Source organism: Lissotriton helveticus, chromosome 7 (assembly GCF_964261635.1).
Source record: "Lissotriton helveticus chromosome 7, aLisHel1.1, whole genome shotgun sequence".
NCBI classification, from domain to species: Eukaryota; Metazoa; Chordata; class Amphibia; order Caudata; family Salamandridae; genus Lissotriton; species Lissotriton helveticus.
The window spans coordinates 1263522749-1263540004 of NC_136068.1; the positions used below are offsets into that span (position 1 = coordinate 1263522749).

The window sequence follows — 17256 nt, forward strand, 5'->3', positions numbered from 1 at the left end:
TCATCCACCCACTGGGTGAAGTTACCCCAACAATCTCCAACCCGCATGTCCAACAGGTTATTCTGTCTGAATATCCTAGGTCTCATCTGCATGGTGAGTCTCTTTAGTTTTTCACTTAAAAGTTCTATTCTGCGCTATAGTCTATGTGAAGATATAGGTTCCTTCGTTTGAAATGAAATTGTGCCCTTTTCCTGCCAATAGTGTGCAACAGTTACTTATATACTTGTGTGACCCAGTGTCTCACAGCGCACCAAATGAAAACCATACTAGGACTATTGACTGTGCAACCCTACATGCAAAATGGAAAAGTAAAAGAGATGCAAAGAGCGTGAGTAAAATGACAGCTGTGAGGTTACTGGATCAAACCCGACCGGAACATGCCAAGATAACCATTGCATTGTTGAGAACCAAGAACAAAAAATGCTACTACAAAGTGAGAAAACTGCTCTTCGAGGAAATCAGAAAATGGTTAGGGCAGCATGTACAAAGCGATTTTATGGTTATGTATTAATGTTTTGCGACCAAAATCCAGTTACAAATCATTCACATTTTACCACATCATCAAAGGAGGTGGTTAACATTCGCAAATGGGAAGGGGGACTCTTTCTCCTTTGTGAATGTGGATAAAACCATTTTTTAGGAGCAGGCAATGGTGCCTGGGACCAGTTTTTTCTCCTAAACATTTTTTTTAAAAGCACATCCCTTTTTCCCTCTAGGAAAATGGAATGGGTTTTAAAAAACTGTTTTCATTAAAAGAAGTCACAGAGATGGTGGTCTGCTGACCCCAGCAGGCCACCATGCCAGTGACTCGAGCTAATCGTGGTAGGTCATAATTTGTGACCTACCTCATGCATATTAATGAGTTGAGTGAAATTGTGACCCACTACGATTCAGCAATTTGTGACCCAACCAATTAATACCAAAATTTTGTTTGCAAAATAACAACCCATTCGGTGGAAGTTGGTATGCAAATTGCAACCACTTCTACTGAATCCATTAAAATACATTTCAAATAATAAATCACAAATTGCAAATCGATATTTGGTGCAATTTAGGATTTCTTATTTAGAATATTAGTACATGAAGCCCTGAGCTCCATAATAAATGATCTACTAAAGCGACTAATGAAGAACTTGCACCATGTGCCACCCTTTAAAGTACATGATGACTAGGGGCTAACGCAGAAGGTGCAAGTGATCCGACAAAAGCACTCCATACGAGTGCTTGTGTTTTCATTCTGTCTCCCATGTCCACAACCGTATAGCTTCTATTCCCTTTCACCCATCCCCCTTCCATGTTGCTTTTTTCCTGCCACCCACTACCTTGAACTCTATGCCACTGCACTCTAAGACAATGCACTCTGCTCTACTGCACTGTATGCCACTGCACTCTACGCTACTGCACATCACACCACTCTGCTCTTCTCATTGCACACCACTCTACACCACTGCACTTTATGCCACTGCTCTCTATGGCACTCTACTTTGCATCACTGTACTCTATGCCGCTGCACTACTCTACTCTAGGCCATTGCACTCTACACCATTTTCCTCTATTCCAGTCCATACTACTGCACTTTATGCCATTGCACTCTACACCACTTTACTCTAGACCACTGCATTTTACGACACACCACTCTACACCACTGCACTCTACACCACTGCACTCTATACAACTCTATACCACTGCACTCTACTCTGCACCACTGCACTCTAATCTGCACCACTCTACTCCACTGCATTCTGCGTAAAGTGCCACTGCACTTTAGGCCATTGCATTCTACTGTAGGCCACTGCACTCTATGCCATTCTACTCTATGCTAGTGCACTATACGCCATTGAACTCTCTGCCACTCTTCTTTGCACCACTCTACTCTGTGCCACTGAACTCTACACCACTAGTCTCTACTCTGCACCACTCTACTCTACGCCACTGCACTCTACGACATTTCATTTGAAAATGTGTTGTCTGTAATGGCAGTGCACCACCACACCATGCATACTTCACTCTAAACCATGCCACTGTACGAAACTTCACTCTATGCCTCTCCACTTTACGTTATTCCACTCTCACACTCTACTCCATGACATTCTACTTCACTCTATGGCACTCTGCCACTTTACTCTAAACCACTCTACTCAATGTTATTACAGTTTACTCCACTCTACATTATGGCACACCAATCTATTCTACGACACTATACTCCACTCTACACCCCTGCACTCTAGTACACTCAACACTGCTCTGATCTACGACACTCCAGTCTATGACACTCCAGTCTAAGCTCCTCCACTCTACGACACCCCATTCCACTCTACTCTACAATACTTTACTCCACTTCTCTTTACGTCCCTCCATTCTACGCCCCTTCACTCCAAGACACTCTACGACACTCCACTCTATCCAGTGGTTAATTTGTAAAAAAACAAGTGCCGGGTCTCTCGTCTGGAGGCAGCTTTGACCAGCCCATTTCTCCTGTTAGCACGGACTAACACAGAACCAACATACTGTACTGTCGTGTAGTTCCTATATAAGTTATACAGGATCTGCACGTTTAGACAACATACACTGTAGGATTGGTGTCAGACGAGCTCTGATCACCCCCACCGGTTATGTTAGCCTTTCTGTATCATCTAGCTCACAGTGCCGCTATAATCTCCTCTTACCAAGGAGAGAATAGTTTCTGGTAACCTCAGACCATGACAACCCTGATCACTCAGGACCATGGAAACAATATACTACTTTTCGCTCAGTCACTCGTGCTTACTTAGTTTCTCTCAGAGAGATATACCCAATAAAACTTACAGAGCGTTTTCGAAAATAATTTATTGAACAGATGTTATTTTGGTGTAGAATAGATGTGCTGCAACAACCTTTAGACTGTATAGGATATAATGATTAACAGTACTATGCAAGTAAAAGGATGGTATAGTTCTACCATCTTACTAAAATCATGAATACATTCAAGTATATAAAAAAATGATAATAAAAGGTGCATACTCCTACGGTTATTTTGAAAAGAGCAGTAGTGAAAAACTATAATCCAAGTGCCAAAACCTAGGGAGTGCAATAAAAAACATTCATAGTGACATATGACAATGATTACACGAGACCAAACATGGATTATATGTCAAAATACTTTTTTAGATTTATTTATATTTTCCTTATTTTCTTTCGTTTTTCTTGATAAAGTTTTTTTTAAAGTTAAAATTACAAGTCAGTAAATGAATACATTCACTATGTCACTATGAATGTTTTTTATTGCACTCCCTAGGTTTTGGCACTTGGATTATAGTTTTTCACTACTGCTCTTTTCAAAATAATTGTTGTTAGTCCCTACTGGTAGTGAATACATCGTTAGTAGGGGTCCCCGTTTTTTCTAAAATGGCATACTCCTACGGTGCCTCCCTATCTAGATGTACCTAAACGTACCTAGCATGGGTGTAGGTGTTAAGCCAAGAATTCCTCTAGGATCTAGTCAACCCCATTACCTTAAGTGAGAGTGTGGGAGATCGACCAGGTCTGGAGTTGGACACCCCGCAAGGGATGTTTTAGACCACTGTGAGCTGGAGTGTCTGCATGCAGGAACCTCATCGGCTCAGGTCAGTATGTCGGCCGGGAAGTCTTGATCTCCTCTAACTATCTTAGCAAGATGTGACCCATAGGTCTCCCCAGGGGTCCTACCTTGCTGTAGGACTGTGTCGGCCTAAGGATGACGTTGGGCATGAACTTTGTAAATAGATTTTATACAGGAGATGGCAGTCCTACTGTGCTTCCGAGAACCCTCATGCATAATGTATGAGATTTTGTACTAGGGAAAACCTGCGTTCTGAATGCAGTGTAATATCTAGGTAAAAGGTCAGTCCATGTAAATCGTGGCAAGTGTAATGTAGGGACAGAATATAGGTGAAGGGTAATGAGTTTACTGAGGCCTATATTATAGTACCTATATGGAATATAACAGTACCATTAGCGCTTGCCGCATTGTGAACACGCCACCGTAAATGCCTGTGTTGGCTGGTAATACCTCGCATGCTCTTTATGTTTTTGTATTGACATAAATAAAACCGCCAATGAATAAATGTAAAAAAAGTAGTTCCTGTCTTTAATATAATTTAATCCTTCCATCACAGTAGTAGGGATATTTCACATTATCTTTCTCAAACTCAAGACTGAGGCATATTACGCTGCTTCAGTGGGACTTTGGCATCATGACCACCGGCTACTGCTTAACTTAGTACTTAATTAATTTACCTGTACTCGTGGTGGGCAGGGCGCTGGTCAGGACACAAACTGCACTGACTGGTTCCCTTGAGCCGGCCTAGTGCTGCTGCTAGTACGAACGGATGACTCTCAGTAGGGTGGGGCGCGTGCATGCGAGTATGCTGGGGTGTGGCAATTTGAAGAAAATCTGAGCTCGCTGCCTGCTGCCGCACAGCCACTGGCCCCACAGAACCAAAATTCAGCCCAATAAATCAGTGTCCCGCGGCCCGCCCACCGGGCATCAGCAACACTGAATTAAGGGCTGCGCTGCCATCAATAAACATTTCATGAATCTACTGGCTGCTCTTGGCTCAGCCTCGGCTCTGTCTCACAGCCGCAAGGCCCGCAAAACACCACTACTGACCGGGACTCACTTGGGACTGGAAATGGTCACGAGAACAACACTCTACAGCTGCACCGAGTTAAATTAAATATATTAATGCAATATGTGACCACATGCATCAGATGGGTGTAGAGTGTAGACCCGGCCCTGATAAGAAAGTGCTGGTGCTAAGCACCGGAAAGCACTGCCACAAATTAAGCACTGATTATCACACTTTAATTCACTCTACTCTACTCCACTCCACTCTACGACACTCCGTGACACCCTACAACACTCTGTGACACTCTACTCAACTCCATGACACTCTATACCCCTTTACTCTACGACACTCTACTCCACTCTATGCCACTATACAACACTCTACACCACTCCCCACTAGGACATATTATGCCACTCTATGCCACTTTACTCCACTGTACGACAATCCACTCGAAAACACACTAGTACACTACTTCATTCTACACCACTACATGCTACTCTATGCCACCTCACTCTATGACACTCTATGCCAACCCACTTTGTGACACTCTACTCCATGCCACTGTACTCCACTCTATGCCCCTCCACTGTACACTCCTTCACATTCCACTCTATGACATGATACTCCCAAGACACAATACTTCACTCAACGAAACTCCAATTAGGCCTTTAGTCTAAGTTCTAAGCCTCACATGTCGCTGGAGAAGTGATCAGTTAGCTTTTATCTTCGCCAGTACAACAGGAACCAGGTGCAAGGTCCTTGCTGGTTGTACTGCAAGTGTGCTGCCATTTCTACTTCTTGGTCCTGCTGAAGGAACCAATAGTGCCACGGACATTCAGCGGGGCAGTTGGAATCTCCAGAAGGACAATTGAGGCCCATGGACCCAAACAGTGAGAAGAGCCCACCTGGGTAGGTAAAAGTTAATAGAGCATGCATCATTTCTCTGAGACTCATGAGTTGGCTTGGCCCCTGCAATAGTCATCTTGATCTGTGTGACCACAGGCAGTAATTACACTTAGGATCTTCAGAGAAGTGCTCCTGGTTGAGGGTGATCATGGGTAGTTGGTGCAGCATGCCAGACTCAAATGGGGGATGCAAGGAGACCTCCTGCTGTACTTTTGTTGGTTCCCATGAGGTAATTCCAGCCAATTCGCTCTTCCTGGCAGTTACCTGGATGTCTCTCAAAAGAGAGTGTAGGCAAGCAGAAAGGCAATGGAGGAAAGACTATGATCCTTTGCGAAAAACTTACTACCTCACTCTATCTAAGGCCTATCATAGAGCGGTCTGTCGGACGCGTGCCGCTTACTATGCGCAGGAGTTTCAGAATTGCCCTAATCCCTCCAAATTAATCTTCAAGGTCCTAAAAGACCTGACGACTAAGAGGGCTCCTGCAGCAGAAATATGCACAGACCATCATTGTGAGAGCCTGGCCTCCTTTTTTGTTCACAAGGTACAAGCAATCTATCGTACCTTCCCTACCACCGTGCACCACTTGGACTCTGATGTCTGTCTAAGGGGAAATGCTATGACCCTGGACCAACTGGCCCCCCTTTCGGAGGAGGGCTTTGATCTTTTGAGCCAAAAAATTAAATCGGGTTCTCCTGCTGATCCCCTTTTGCCGACTCAGTTTAAAAACATGGAGGCAATCTGTCGTTCACCTTTGTTGGCCTTGATTAACGAGTCTTTGTCCTCTGGAATGATGCCCACCAAGTGGAAGCAAGCGGTAGTTACACCAATTTTAAAAAAGCCTACCCTAGATCCTAAAAAACCCGAAAACTATCGCCCCATCTCACTGCTGCCGTGGCCTGCTAAAGTTACCGAAGCCCACGTGAACAGGATCCTGGCCGATCATCTTGCCAAAGCTAACATCTTGGATCCCACGCAAAATGGATTTCGTACAGGCCACAGTACAGAGACCGCCTTGTTATACATGGTAGAACATCTGCGCTCTGTGCTGGACACCGGACGAACAGCGGCACTCCTGTTGTTAGACCTGAGTGCCGCCTTCGATACGGTGTCCCATGAGACCTTGTTGCGGCGGTTAGAGGATGCTGGGGTCGGGGGCATGGCTCTAGGGTGGTTCCGCTCCTTCCTCTCCAACAGATCTTTTCAGGTCGCGATACCACCTGGTAAATCCACCTCGCACCCGCTCACCACGGGTGTTCCACAGGGATCATCTCTGAGCCCCACTCTTTTTAATTTATATGTGAGTCCGCTGGCTGCGGTAGTCAAACGCTGGGGCCTGACAATGGTGTCCTATGCGGATGACACGCAGCTGGCGGTCACACTAAGTGAGGACTCAGCTGTGGACGCCTTTAATTTTCGTGAGGGGTTGCGTGCGGTGGCCAATTGGATGAACCACAATTGTCTCCAATTGAACACAAAGAAGACCGAGGTGATGGTGGTTGGGAAGCAACCTGGATGGTGGAACGACAATTGGTGGCCCCCCGAATTAGGAATGATTCCATCTCCCGCTATGGAGATAAAAAATCTCGGGGTGTGGTTGGATACTACATTGAGTTTTACCTGCCAAACTAAGAGGGTAGCTGCCTCTTGTTTTGGTATAATCAGGGGCGTCAGGCCGGTGCTTAAATTCTTCGATGCCCCCACTAGACAGCTCGTGGTTCAGGCATCTGTGCTGTCTAGGATAGACTATGCCAGTGCCCTCTTAGCAGGTACGAACAAGGCAGAACTCATGCGGCTGCAACGAGTGCAGAATGCTGCCGCAAGAGCGGTACTAGGGTTGCCTAAACGTTGTTCAGTATCCAGAGCATTGCAATCACTCCATTGGTTGCCTGTTGCTCGTCGGATCGAGTTTAAGGTACTCTGCCTAGCTTTTAAAATTTTGAAAGGTACGGCTCCACCTATTCTGATGAACTTATTGACCCCATATGTTCCCGCTCGACCTCTGAGATCGATGGGGCAGAGTTTATCTGTTGTCCCTCGCTTTCAGCTGAGCAGGATGGGTGGCCGCTCCTTTCGAGTAGTGGCGGCCAAATTGTGGAACTCGCTGCCCAGTGAAATCCGAGCTATGGAGGATTTATTCCTATTCAGACGTGCCATAAAAACTTTTCTTTTTAACTAACACTTCTGGATTCAGGTTTGCTCTGTGATGTTGTGTTTACCTTTCCTTGGCGCCAGGACGCCCCTTTGCTGGGGCAGCTGCGCGCGGTACAAAAACCAATAACATAACATAACATAACATAACATAACATAACATAACATAACCTCTTCCAGGTGACTGCAGCTGGGCTTCTCCTTTGGGTAAATGCCCTCCTGCAGGTGTTCCCAATGCTCTCCACTCTCAGCAGGCCAGGAAGGCTCTCTACCAAAGAAGACCCACGACTCTCCTTCAGAAAGTAGTTGCAGACTTTAAAGCGATGTCCCCTCATTTCAGGAAGACTGGCTGTCAATGACAACAGTCCTGAACTGTAAGAGTTACCTGGCCTCTCTGCAGATTGGCACCTCTTTGGTCAACGACAGATCTTGGAGACGTCCAAGGATATTTCTAGTTGTTTTTCCAAACAGGAAGTTTATTTCACTGTCATTGACCTGGAACAGGTTTGAGGTTGTTAACTCAGTATGTGTATCAACCTTTCCAGAGCAGACACAATCTGTCATCACGTGATGGTCTGCAGAAGTGAGTGATGACAGATGTCTCCAGGTAGTGCAACCAAATAGAGGGGCGCAATGAGGAGTGAAGTTCTACCACCTGACTATTATCAAGCGTTAGGAGTAGCACCCATGGGGAAGACAAATGTCAGGCCTTTCAGGCTGGCTCATCCTGCATGTGCCACTGTCTCCACATACCAATGGGAGAGCCAAATAAGGCACAATCAGGCAAGTTGCTGCTGAAAAGCCACTCCTACATCTCTATGGGGAGCCCTGCCTCCACCTTTCCACCCCTTAATGCTCAGTGCTTCACAAAAATTTTAGGAATGTCAGCAAACCTCTTTGCTTGCCTGAGCGAGGGTTACCCAGTCTCCATCTTTAGCCACGCTTTACCTGGAGAAATCCAAACTCGATCACACTGGAGTCACAACCACACTCACATGCCATACAGATTCATAACACTAGTCACCTGATATCCCTTGCATGCATACAATACACTCAGGATGTTAGCAAAGGGTCACAGCACTTTAGCAGAACACTGAAGTCCGAGGCTTGCAGGCTTCTTGCTAGCTGAGAGGAAAATGGCCTGTGTGGCACCAGTGATTCAAAAAAGGTATCCTGCATATCTGCCTCAGTCTCACTCCTATAACTAAGCATCTATAAACTGTACATGGACTGTAGTCACATGTGAAAAGGAAGGCCTGCTTGGTGCGCCCCTCCAGATCGCAGAACATCAATCTGGATCTTAAGTATTTTTACACATACAAGGCATCAGTCACCATGCATGATTATCATGGGCTGGGCACTAGAAATCAAAAATACTATTGATACTTAAAGTTAAATAACTTAGGACAAGGGGGCACTCTTGCACAACCATACGGGAGGCATTCCTATAACAACAGAAGCTCCTTCTCAGATCCAAGTACACAGATCCTTAATCCACAGATGGAATAGTCTGGTAGTTAGTTTGTATTTCAACGCTGCAGACCGGCGTTGTCCTCCACAGCAAAGTTCAACCCTGTAAAGATATGGACCAACTTAGCAACCTGGGGTTGTCAACCTTGACTGGCATCAACCACTTGAGAGCTAGTGAGTTGTTTCGATCACAAACTTTTGTGTCAAACATGTTAGGATGGAACCTACTAAGAGTAGAGACTTTAACAAGGCACTCTTTCTTAATGTTAGTTCAGTCCTGAAGTCTGTGACTGACGAATTCAACTGGATGTACCCTTCCCTGGTTATTGAGTTTAGTTAGAATGGCTCCAGTTCTCTTGTATGAGGCGTCAGTCTGACCAGCAAAGAAATATATATAATCAGGGGCACTGCGTAGTCTTGCCTCAGGGTCCTTGCAGGTCTTCTGACATTCCACAGTATTGCCTGGAAGCCAGGGCTCACAGTGAAGCAACTTTGGTCCCAAAGTTAACCATAACTTACCAGTAGTACCTGGTGAGGTCCAGAAAGTGTTGCATCTGGGTCTATGTAGTGGGGACGTCCCAAACCAATACTGAATTAACCTTGTCTTCCAATGGGTGAATATTTCCTCTACATAACCTAATATCCAAGGTAAACTTCGGAGGACTGGCCATTTGTAACTTGGTAGCCTTGATGATTGATATGCTCTCTTCACGGCATTTACCACCCACCCGGGAACAACCCCACCTTCTCCCAACAAATCATGGATATGATCTCAACCAATTCCGGACGGCAGCTCACCCAAATATACCTCGGTGACTTCAACCTCCACTGGAACGATCACAATGACGCAGTGGTAAATAGTCTTAAAAATTTCCTCAATGCCCTTGACCTCACCCAAATATGCAACAGCCCGACCCACGAGAAAGGCTCTATCCTCGACCTTATCATCTCCAAAGAAGACTCTATCCAACTCGAATCTATCCAACCCTGTGATCATCATATTGTCACATTCTTCATCAATGAAAAAGTCAAATTTAACCCGGCTCAATCCTCCAAGCCCAAAATCTGGAAAAGAGACCTGAAAAAACTCAACCCAAACTCTTTACCCTGATAGGTTTCATTTCCCTTGCCCCGCCCACTGCCTACATTATGCTTATGAGTTAGCAGAATGTGTCTAACTACTGATATATTCATTTATGCATTTACGTTTATATGCTCCTATTAGTTATCCATTCATGCGTGTGATATTATTTCAGTGTTCTTAGCTTAGCCTGTGTGCCACCATTTTGATGCATTTCCCTATTCGTGCGAGTTGCACTTGCTCATTCCCCCTCCCGTAGGAATAGGAATATTCCACATGTCAGCAGTTTTTGCTTCTCGGCCCACTGTGACTGAAACTACCAGCGAAACTCCTTATCACTCTGTTCTCATGTGCTGGAGATGCTCAAGCCTGGCTCCGTGTCCTTGGGGGCTGATAGGGGAATGTTGCAATCCCAGGTGCAGATGCCTACTGTATGAGACCATTGTTCACCATCTCAGGGGTTCAGTACTTTTCCACAAATGGGCGTGTCTTACTATGCTTTTTCGCATTATAATGTGTTACTGTAATGACGGGAGTCAGTCCTTCTCGGCGCACTCTTAGGGGTGAGGTCGAACAGGGCCCTCTCATATGGGAGTGTATGGCCTAATAAAACTAATTGTTTTTATTCTTCTTCACTGTCCGGCTGACTTATTATTGGGAATAATAGGTGAGTGCTGTAAGTCACTCGGGTGGATTTGAGCCACGCTTATCAGATGGCGCCCGAACAGGGACTCCGCGATTAGGACCTTTCTCACCCGTAAGGGGGTAGCAGAAGGCCGGGGCCCTCTGGTCGGCACGGTGGGCCCGGGTACCCATTTGATGCCGAGCTTGGTTCTCGCAGCGCTGCCCCGCCCTGCTGACCGGAAGAGGTCCCGGTCCATGATCCTACGCCGGAGTCCGGAAGGCGGAACTTTGGAGCTGACCGTGTTGGTCCAGGCAGCCGGAGGTGGAGAACGGTAGAAGTTGGTACCGCGCATAGACGGTGAGTGGTCCGACTGTTGTTTGGAAGAGCCGGAGTTCTCCGAGGGACCGGTGCGTCTCTGGTGATTGGAGGAGCCGGCGTGCTCCTGGGGCTAGTGTGCTCCGGGGAACTCAGAGTGCAAATGGCGCTCTGACAGACTTAGCGGAGATTGGGTGAACGTTGTTTTGTGGTCATCCGACTGGATAATACTGTAGGCGGCAGGTGGCTTGCCACGGAGGGATCTCGGGGCTCACCCGGACACCTAGGGTGGTGGTCCACGGAGAAGAGCGCCGAGTCTCGTGTGGTGTAGCGCATGCCGATTTGTAGTGTTGCCCAGGAGACGGATGTGTTCCTCAGTCTCGGAATAGCGGGTGTGCGCTGTTCGGTCTGCGGTAGGGTCCAGGTTCCCCAGGACTTGGTCGACGGGCCTTGTCCCATTTTGGTAACACGTGTTTTGGTACGGATTTCATGTAACGTGCATTGAAGTTGTGAGTGTGATTTACCGGTAAGCGAGTAAGTGTGTCGGTGTGAATCTGTATGTTAGTGTGTGATTGTGAGAGAGCAAGATGCCGTGTTTCAGTAAATTGCGGTGTTTGGGGTGCTGTGGTGAGGTCTCAGACGTTAGACTGGCTGAGAGTCAACCTGCACCAACGGAGGCCTCTCCAAATTTTGAAATGTACGTTAAGCACGGCTTACCCCCGATTTTGTTTTCTACTCTGTGGCATAAATATACCAAAGATAATGTGGATTTGCAGTGGCCTTTGCTCGGATCTTTTGATGGAGCAAAACTAGATTATTTACAAGACAGATTGTTTGCTAGGCGCAGCCGCCAGAGCATGTTCGATTCTTTGCGAATGTGGCAAAAGGAGGTACGAGAGCGGCAAATGAGGGAGGAGAAGGTGACTCAGAAGAGAGCGGCGCAGACTATGGCGCAGAAGGCTAGAGAACACACTAAAAAAGAGAATGAGCTGCGTATTGAGCGCGCAGATAGACGTTTTAGGCTGTTGGACAATAAGAGTTATGTGGTGAGAGAAGATGAACAGGATGAAATGGAGGACATTTTGAACGCCCGACCCCCTCCCCCATATGCCCCGCAGTCTTTGTATCCCGCGTTGGTGGATTCCACCTCATCGGCTGCGGTTTCAGTTCCTCAAATGGGTGCCCCTCCCTTGTCCGGTGCACCTGCTTCCTCCGTGGCTGAACGACCACCCCCCTCTGTCACTACGCCCCTGCTCTCTTTTTCTGCGGCAAGCCCAATTGTACCCGCTATGCTCTCCCCGGCATCTGAGCCCTCCCCGGTATTCTCTACTGACTTCGCCATTCCCGCTGTTTCAGCCAGTGCTACCCCTCAGAGCGGGCTACTGACCCCCACTAGAGGAGCGGGAGGCGGATTGTTTACTCAGGTACGGAAGTTACTTACACGTTCGGCTGTTGGGTTGGATGAGAAGACAATGGTAGCCAACCAAGCCTGCCAATGGGCCAGAAATAACATTGATTCATTGGAAGACATTTGGTCTACCATGAAAGACTACGAGCCTCTGATGCAGCAGCATGCTTTGTGGCACATGTCGACGACATTGATAACGTTGTGGGAACATAGGTATGGTGGGGAAGCGCCAGCGATTCTCCGGGATATCAAGAATAATGCCTATAGAGCCAACACTGGAATAAGAGATGTGTTCCGTAGTTTGAGGTTCCTGTTAGAATATAGAAATGAGTTGCCAGAGGCGGGGGAGCCCCATTACCCTGGGGTACACCCGATGCGGGAAGTGCATCCTATATTTCACCCTGAGATATCAGAGATAAGAGACCCTACGACACAGGTTGTGACCCGAGCTCGTATCGACGCTCATTTTCAGGAACAGTGGGTGTACACGCCCTGGAAAAGGAGCGAGGTATTGGCTTTGAAGGCTCAGTTGCCTGACTCGAGAAAGAATCCGACGGCTTATTATAAGGAATTAACAGAGGCAGCTTCCTTGACGGTCATGACTTTAGCAGATATTGAATTATTTTTCGGATTATTAGTTCCTGTGGATGTGTGGAGACAGGTGAAGGGTTCAGATCATAGAGAGGAGCTGGGCGGTACTTGGGAAGAATTTACGGATTGGGATAAGGAGAGAAAGCCAGGTGAGAAGCCGAAGGCGGAGATACTAGCGCTGCCAGGGCGCATAATAAAATACATGCACTCACTCATCCCGCCAAAGAAAGTAGACTGGGATAAGTTGACGGCATGTAGACAGAAAAAGGACGAGGCTGTTTCAGATTTCTTTACACGTTTTGAGGAAACGTTCATGGATTTTAGCGGGCAAGATATATCTCAGGATGGCGGGTTGCGACTCTTTGTTAACAGGTTCGTAACGAATTTGTTGCCAGAGATATCAGCTCGATTGCAAGCGTCCGAGAGGACGTGGACGACATCCACTCCCTCTGGGATTCTGAGTATGGCTCAGTATTACGAGCATAGGGAAAATGAAAATAAGGACAGGCAAGAAAAGAAGGCGAAGGATTTGAAGACAAAGGTGTTATTGCAGCAAGTGGCGAAGGGACGGGGACATGTAGCCCCGCCCATGGCGGCTGGTCGAGGAGGAGGTAGCTACGGACGGGGAGAGAAAAGAGAGCGTTTGGGTCAGAACCAGTGCGCCAACTGCAAACAGGAGGGGCACTGGTGGAAAGACTGTCCATTGCTCCGGTCCACTGTTGGACAGGGTAGGGGACGCGGACGGGGAGACGCGAATAAAGATAATAGACAGTCTGGAGAAGGCAGGAGACCAGGTGGGAATTACTTCGACGGAGGCAGGGATAGACAGCACTTTCAAAAGGAGGGTGACGATTATGGAGATCGGCAGTACTATAACGATGCTTATGCTATGGATAACATGACTGGTTTTTCTTATAACTAGGACAGCGTAGGGCAGAGCGAGGGACCTGTTTCTGTGGATGTTGATCAACGTGGGCCTTATGTAACGGCAGACTTGTCGGGATCCCCTCAGAAATTTTTAGTGGATACAGGTGCTACGAAAAGTTCTGTGGCACATGCCCAGGTCCCCGGGGCGGCTCTGTCTGGCAAGACTAACATTTCCGTGGGATTCTCCGGTACCCCAGTGGTTAGCCCCGTATCTAAGCCTCTTGCACTTACGATTGGCCCTTTCACTGTTGACTCTCCTTTCCTTTTAACATCGAATTGTGGTGAGAATTTATTGGGCTTGGACTTGTTGAAAAGACTGAATGCTACAATTTACTGTTCTCCAGACGGTGTGTACCTCACGTTGGGTCCTTCTGTCGCGCGTGCGCAGCAGTGTTTCTCGAAAGATGAGCCCCTCCCGGTTGAATTAGAGGGTGTTCCAGGGAGTCTGTGGGCCAGCAGCGACACTGATGTGGGGAAGATGGACATTGACCCAGTGTCCATAAAAGTTAAGATGGGAGCGAAGTTGCCTCGGATACCCCAGTATAAAATATCTAGGGATGGGGAGAGGGCTCTGCTGCACATAATACAGGACTTGATCCGGTCTGGGGTGGTAGAAGAAACAAATTCTAACTGTTGCAATAGCCCCATCCTTCCAATACTTAAGAGACCCTCAGGGGATGCAGGCGAGGGTACACCTGATGTCTATCATTTTGTGATTGATCTACGCCACATTAACAAGGTGGTTGAACCTCAGTATCCGGTGGTCTCCGATATCACCACTATTTTGACCATGATACCTTCTACAGCTAAGTATTTTTCTGTGCTGGACCTTAAGAATGCTTTCTTTAGTATACCTGTGCATCCAGATAGCATATATCTCTTCGGATTCTCATTGGCTGGCCGCAGTTTTAGATTTTGTAGAATTCCCCAAGGTTATACGGAAAGCCCCAATATTTACAGTCAAGCTCTGAAAGCACAGTTGGATGATTTGGAGCTCCCACAGGGGAATGTCTTGTTGCAATATGTCGATGATATTCTCATTGCCTCAGATACAGAAGATGGATGCCGTGAGTCTACTGTTAAATTGTTGCATCATTTGGCCTGTAAGGGACACAAGGTGTCTCTTCCTAAATTCCAATACTGTCGACAGGAGGTTACCTACCTCGGTCATCTCCTATCGAATGAGGGGAGAAGGCTGACGCCGGAGCGCATCAAGGCGATAACTAACATGGCTGTACCTAACACGCAGCGAGAGGTGCGCGCATTTTTGGGCATAACATCGTACTGTCGCCAGTGGATACCTAATTATGCTTTACTAACAAAACCCCTTCTGTATCTGACTACTAAAGAAGTGCGCGAACCCCTACCTTGGACTCCAGCATGTCAAGAAGCGTTTGAGTCATTAAAAACTGCTTTATGTTCTGCACCTGTATTGGGAACACCCGATTACCAGAAGTCTTTTGTACTTTACGTGCACGAGGCGGAAGGTTGCGCGCTGTCTGTCCTAACTCAGAGTTTTGGCGGGAAACAGAGACCTTGTGCTTACTTCTCTGCTATGCTTGACAACGTGGCAAGAGCACTGCCGAGCTGTCTAAGGGCTACAGCGGCTGCTGCGGTCTCGATAAGACAATCGGCAGGGCTCGTACTGGGCTCACCCCTCACAGTAATGGTACCACATGCCGTGGACATTTTGCTAAATAGGACACAGACGCAGCATTTAACTAGTGCTCGTCTAACGGGTTATGAGATGACATTATTTGCCCCACATGTAACGATAAAGAGATGTGCCACCCTGAACCCAGCCACGTTGTTACCTCTCCCTTCAGATGAAAAAGACGATGAGGTCCATGATTGCTTGTTTAGGACAGAAGAGGAAACAAAAGGAAGAGTAGATTTGACGGATAAGCCCCTAGACGATCCTGATGGGGAGCTGTATGTTGATGGGTCCTGTTTTAAACTAGCAGATGGTACCACAACGGCAGCGTATGCAGTCACGACTTTGAAAACAGTGGTAGAGACTTCTAGAGTCCTGTACAATTCAGCTCAGGCTGCAGAGATAATAGCATTGATGCGAGCGTGTGAATTAAGTGAAGGATTGGAGGTGAACATTTACACGGACAGTCAATACGCCTTTGGCGTGGCTCATAGTTATGGGAGGCTGTGGGCAGAGAGGGGATTTTTGACATCACATGGACAGAAAATTCAAAATGGACCATTGATATTACGACTGTTGACAGCTTTGACACTTCCCAAACGATTGGCCGTGATTAAGTGTAGTGCACACAAGGTAGTGGTGGATGATGTAGGACGAGGGAATGCATTTGCAGATCAGACGGCTAAAGAAAGTGCTAGGACAAAGCTTCCGCGAATGTTCGTGGCAGGACCAGCTAGGTGGGTACCAGACGTTAACATGTTTGAAGACACTGTACAGAGTGTGCGGAACATACAAGAGAAAGCAACTGAGGAAGAGTTGAAACAATGGAAGGATGGAGGGGGGCGGTTGGACTCGAATGAGTGTTGGACGGATGTGTCAGACAAACGACGATGGTTGCTCCCGAATGCATATGTTCTCCCAGTAGTGACGATGGCACATGGACCAGCTCATATAAGTACCAAGGGAATATGTAAATTATTAGATCCGGTGTGGAGTAATAAGAACATTTCCAGGGTGGCGACACATTTGGTGCAGCAGTGTATGGTTTGCTTAAGACATAATCCTGGGAAGGGAACACCCGTCCCTGTAGGCAATTTCGCACCTCCATCCTACCCTTTTGAAGTGATCCAGATGGATTACATTGAAATGGAGAGGGTGAACAACCTAAAATATGTCCTTGTGGTGGTATGCTCATTCAGTAGGTGGGTGGAGGCTTTTCCAACAAAGGACTGTACAGCCATATCGACAGCTAAGATGTTGATCAAAGAGTACTTCAGTAGGTTCGGTTTACCCAGGGTGATCTGGAGCGATAACGGAACGTCCTTCAATGCTGAACTGATGAAACAGATCTGTAAGGGCTTACAAATCTCTCAAAAATTCCACGTAGCCCAACATCCACAGGCGGCGGGTTTGGTTGAAAGATTCAATGGTACCTTGAAGTTAAAGATGGCCAAGATACAGGAGAGTACGGGGCTGCGTTGGCCAGACGCACTTCCCCTTGCCTTGCTTTCCACAAGAGTAACAGTGAATTCTAAGACAGGA

The 17256-nt window shown here is 47.0% G+C and overlaps 1 protein-coding gene across 1 annotated transcript in view; it reads right to left on the reverse strand.

The window, feature by feature from the left end:
* The window catches only part of ACSF2 (acyl-CoA synthetase family member 2), a 795127-nt gene that overhangs the window by 456573 nt on the left and 321298 nt on the right, over positions 1–17256 (reverse strand). The gene's annotated exons all lie outside the window — the stretch shown is intronic.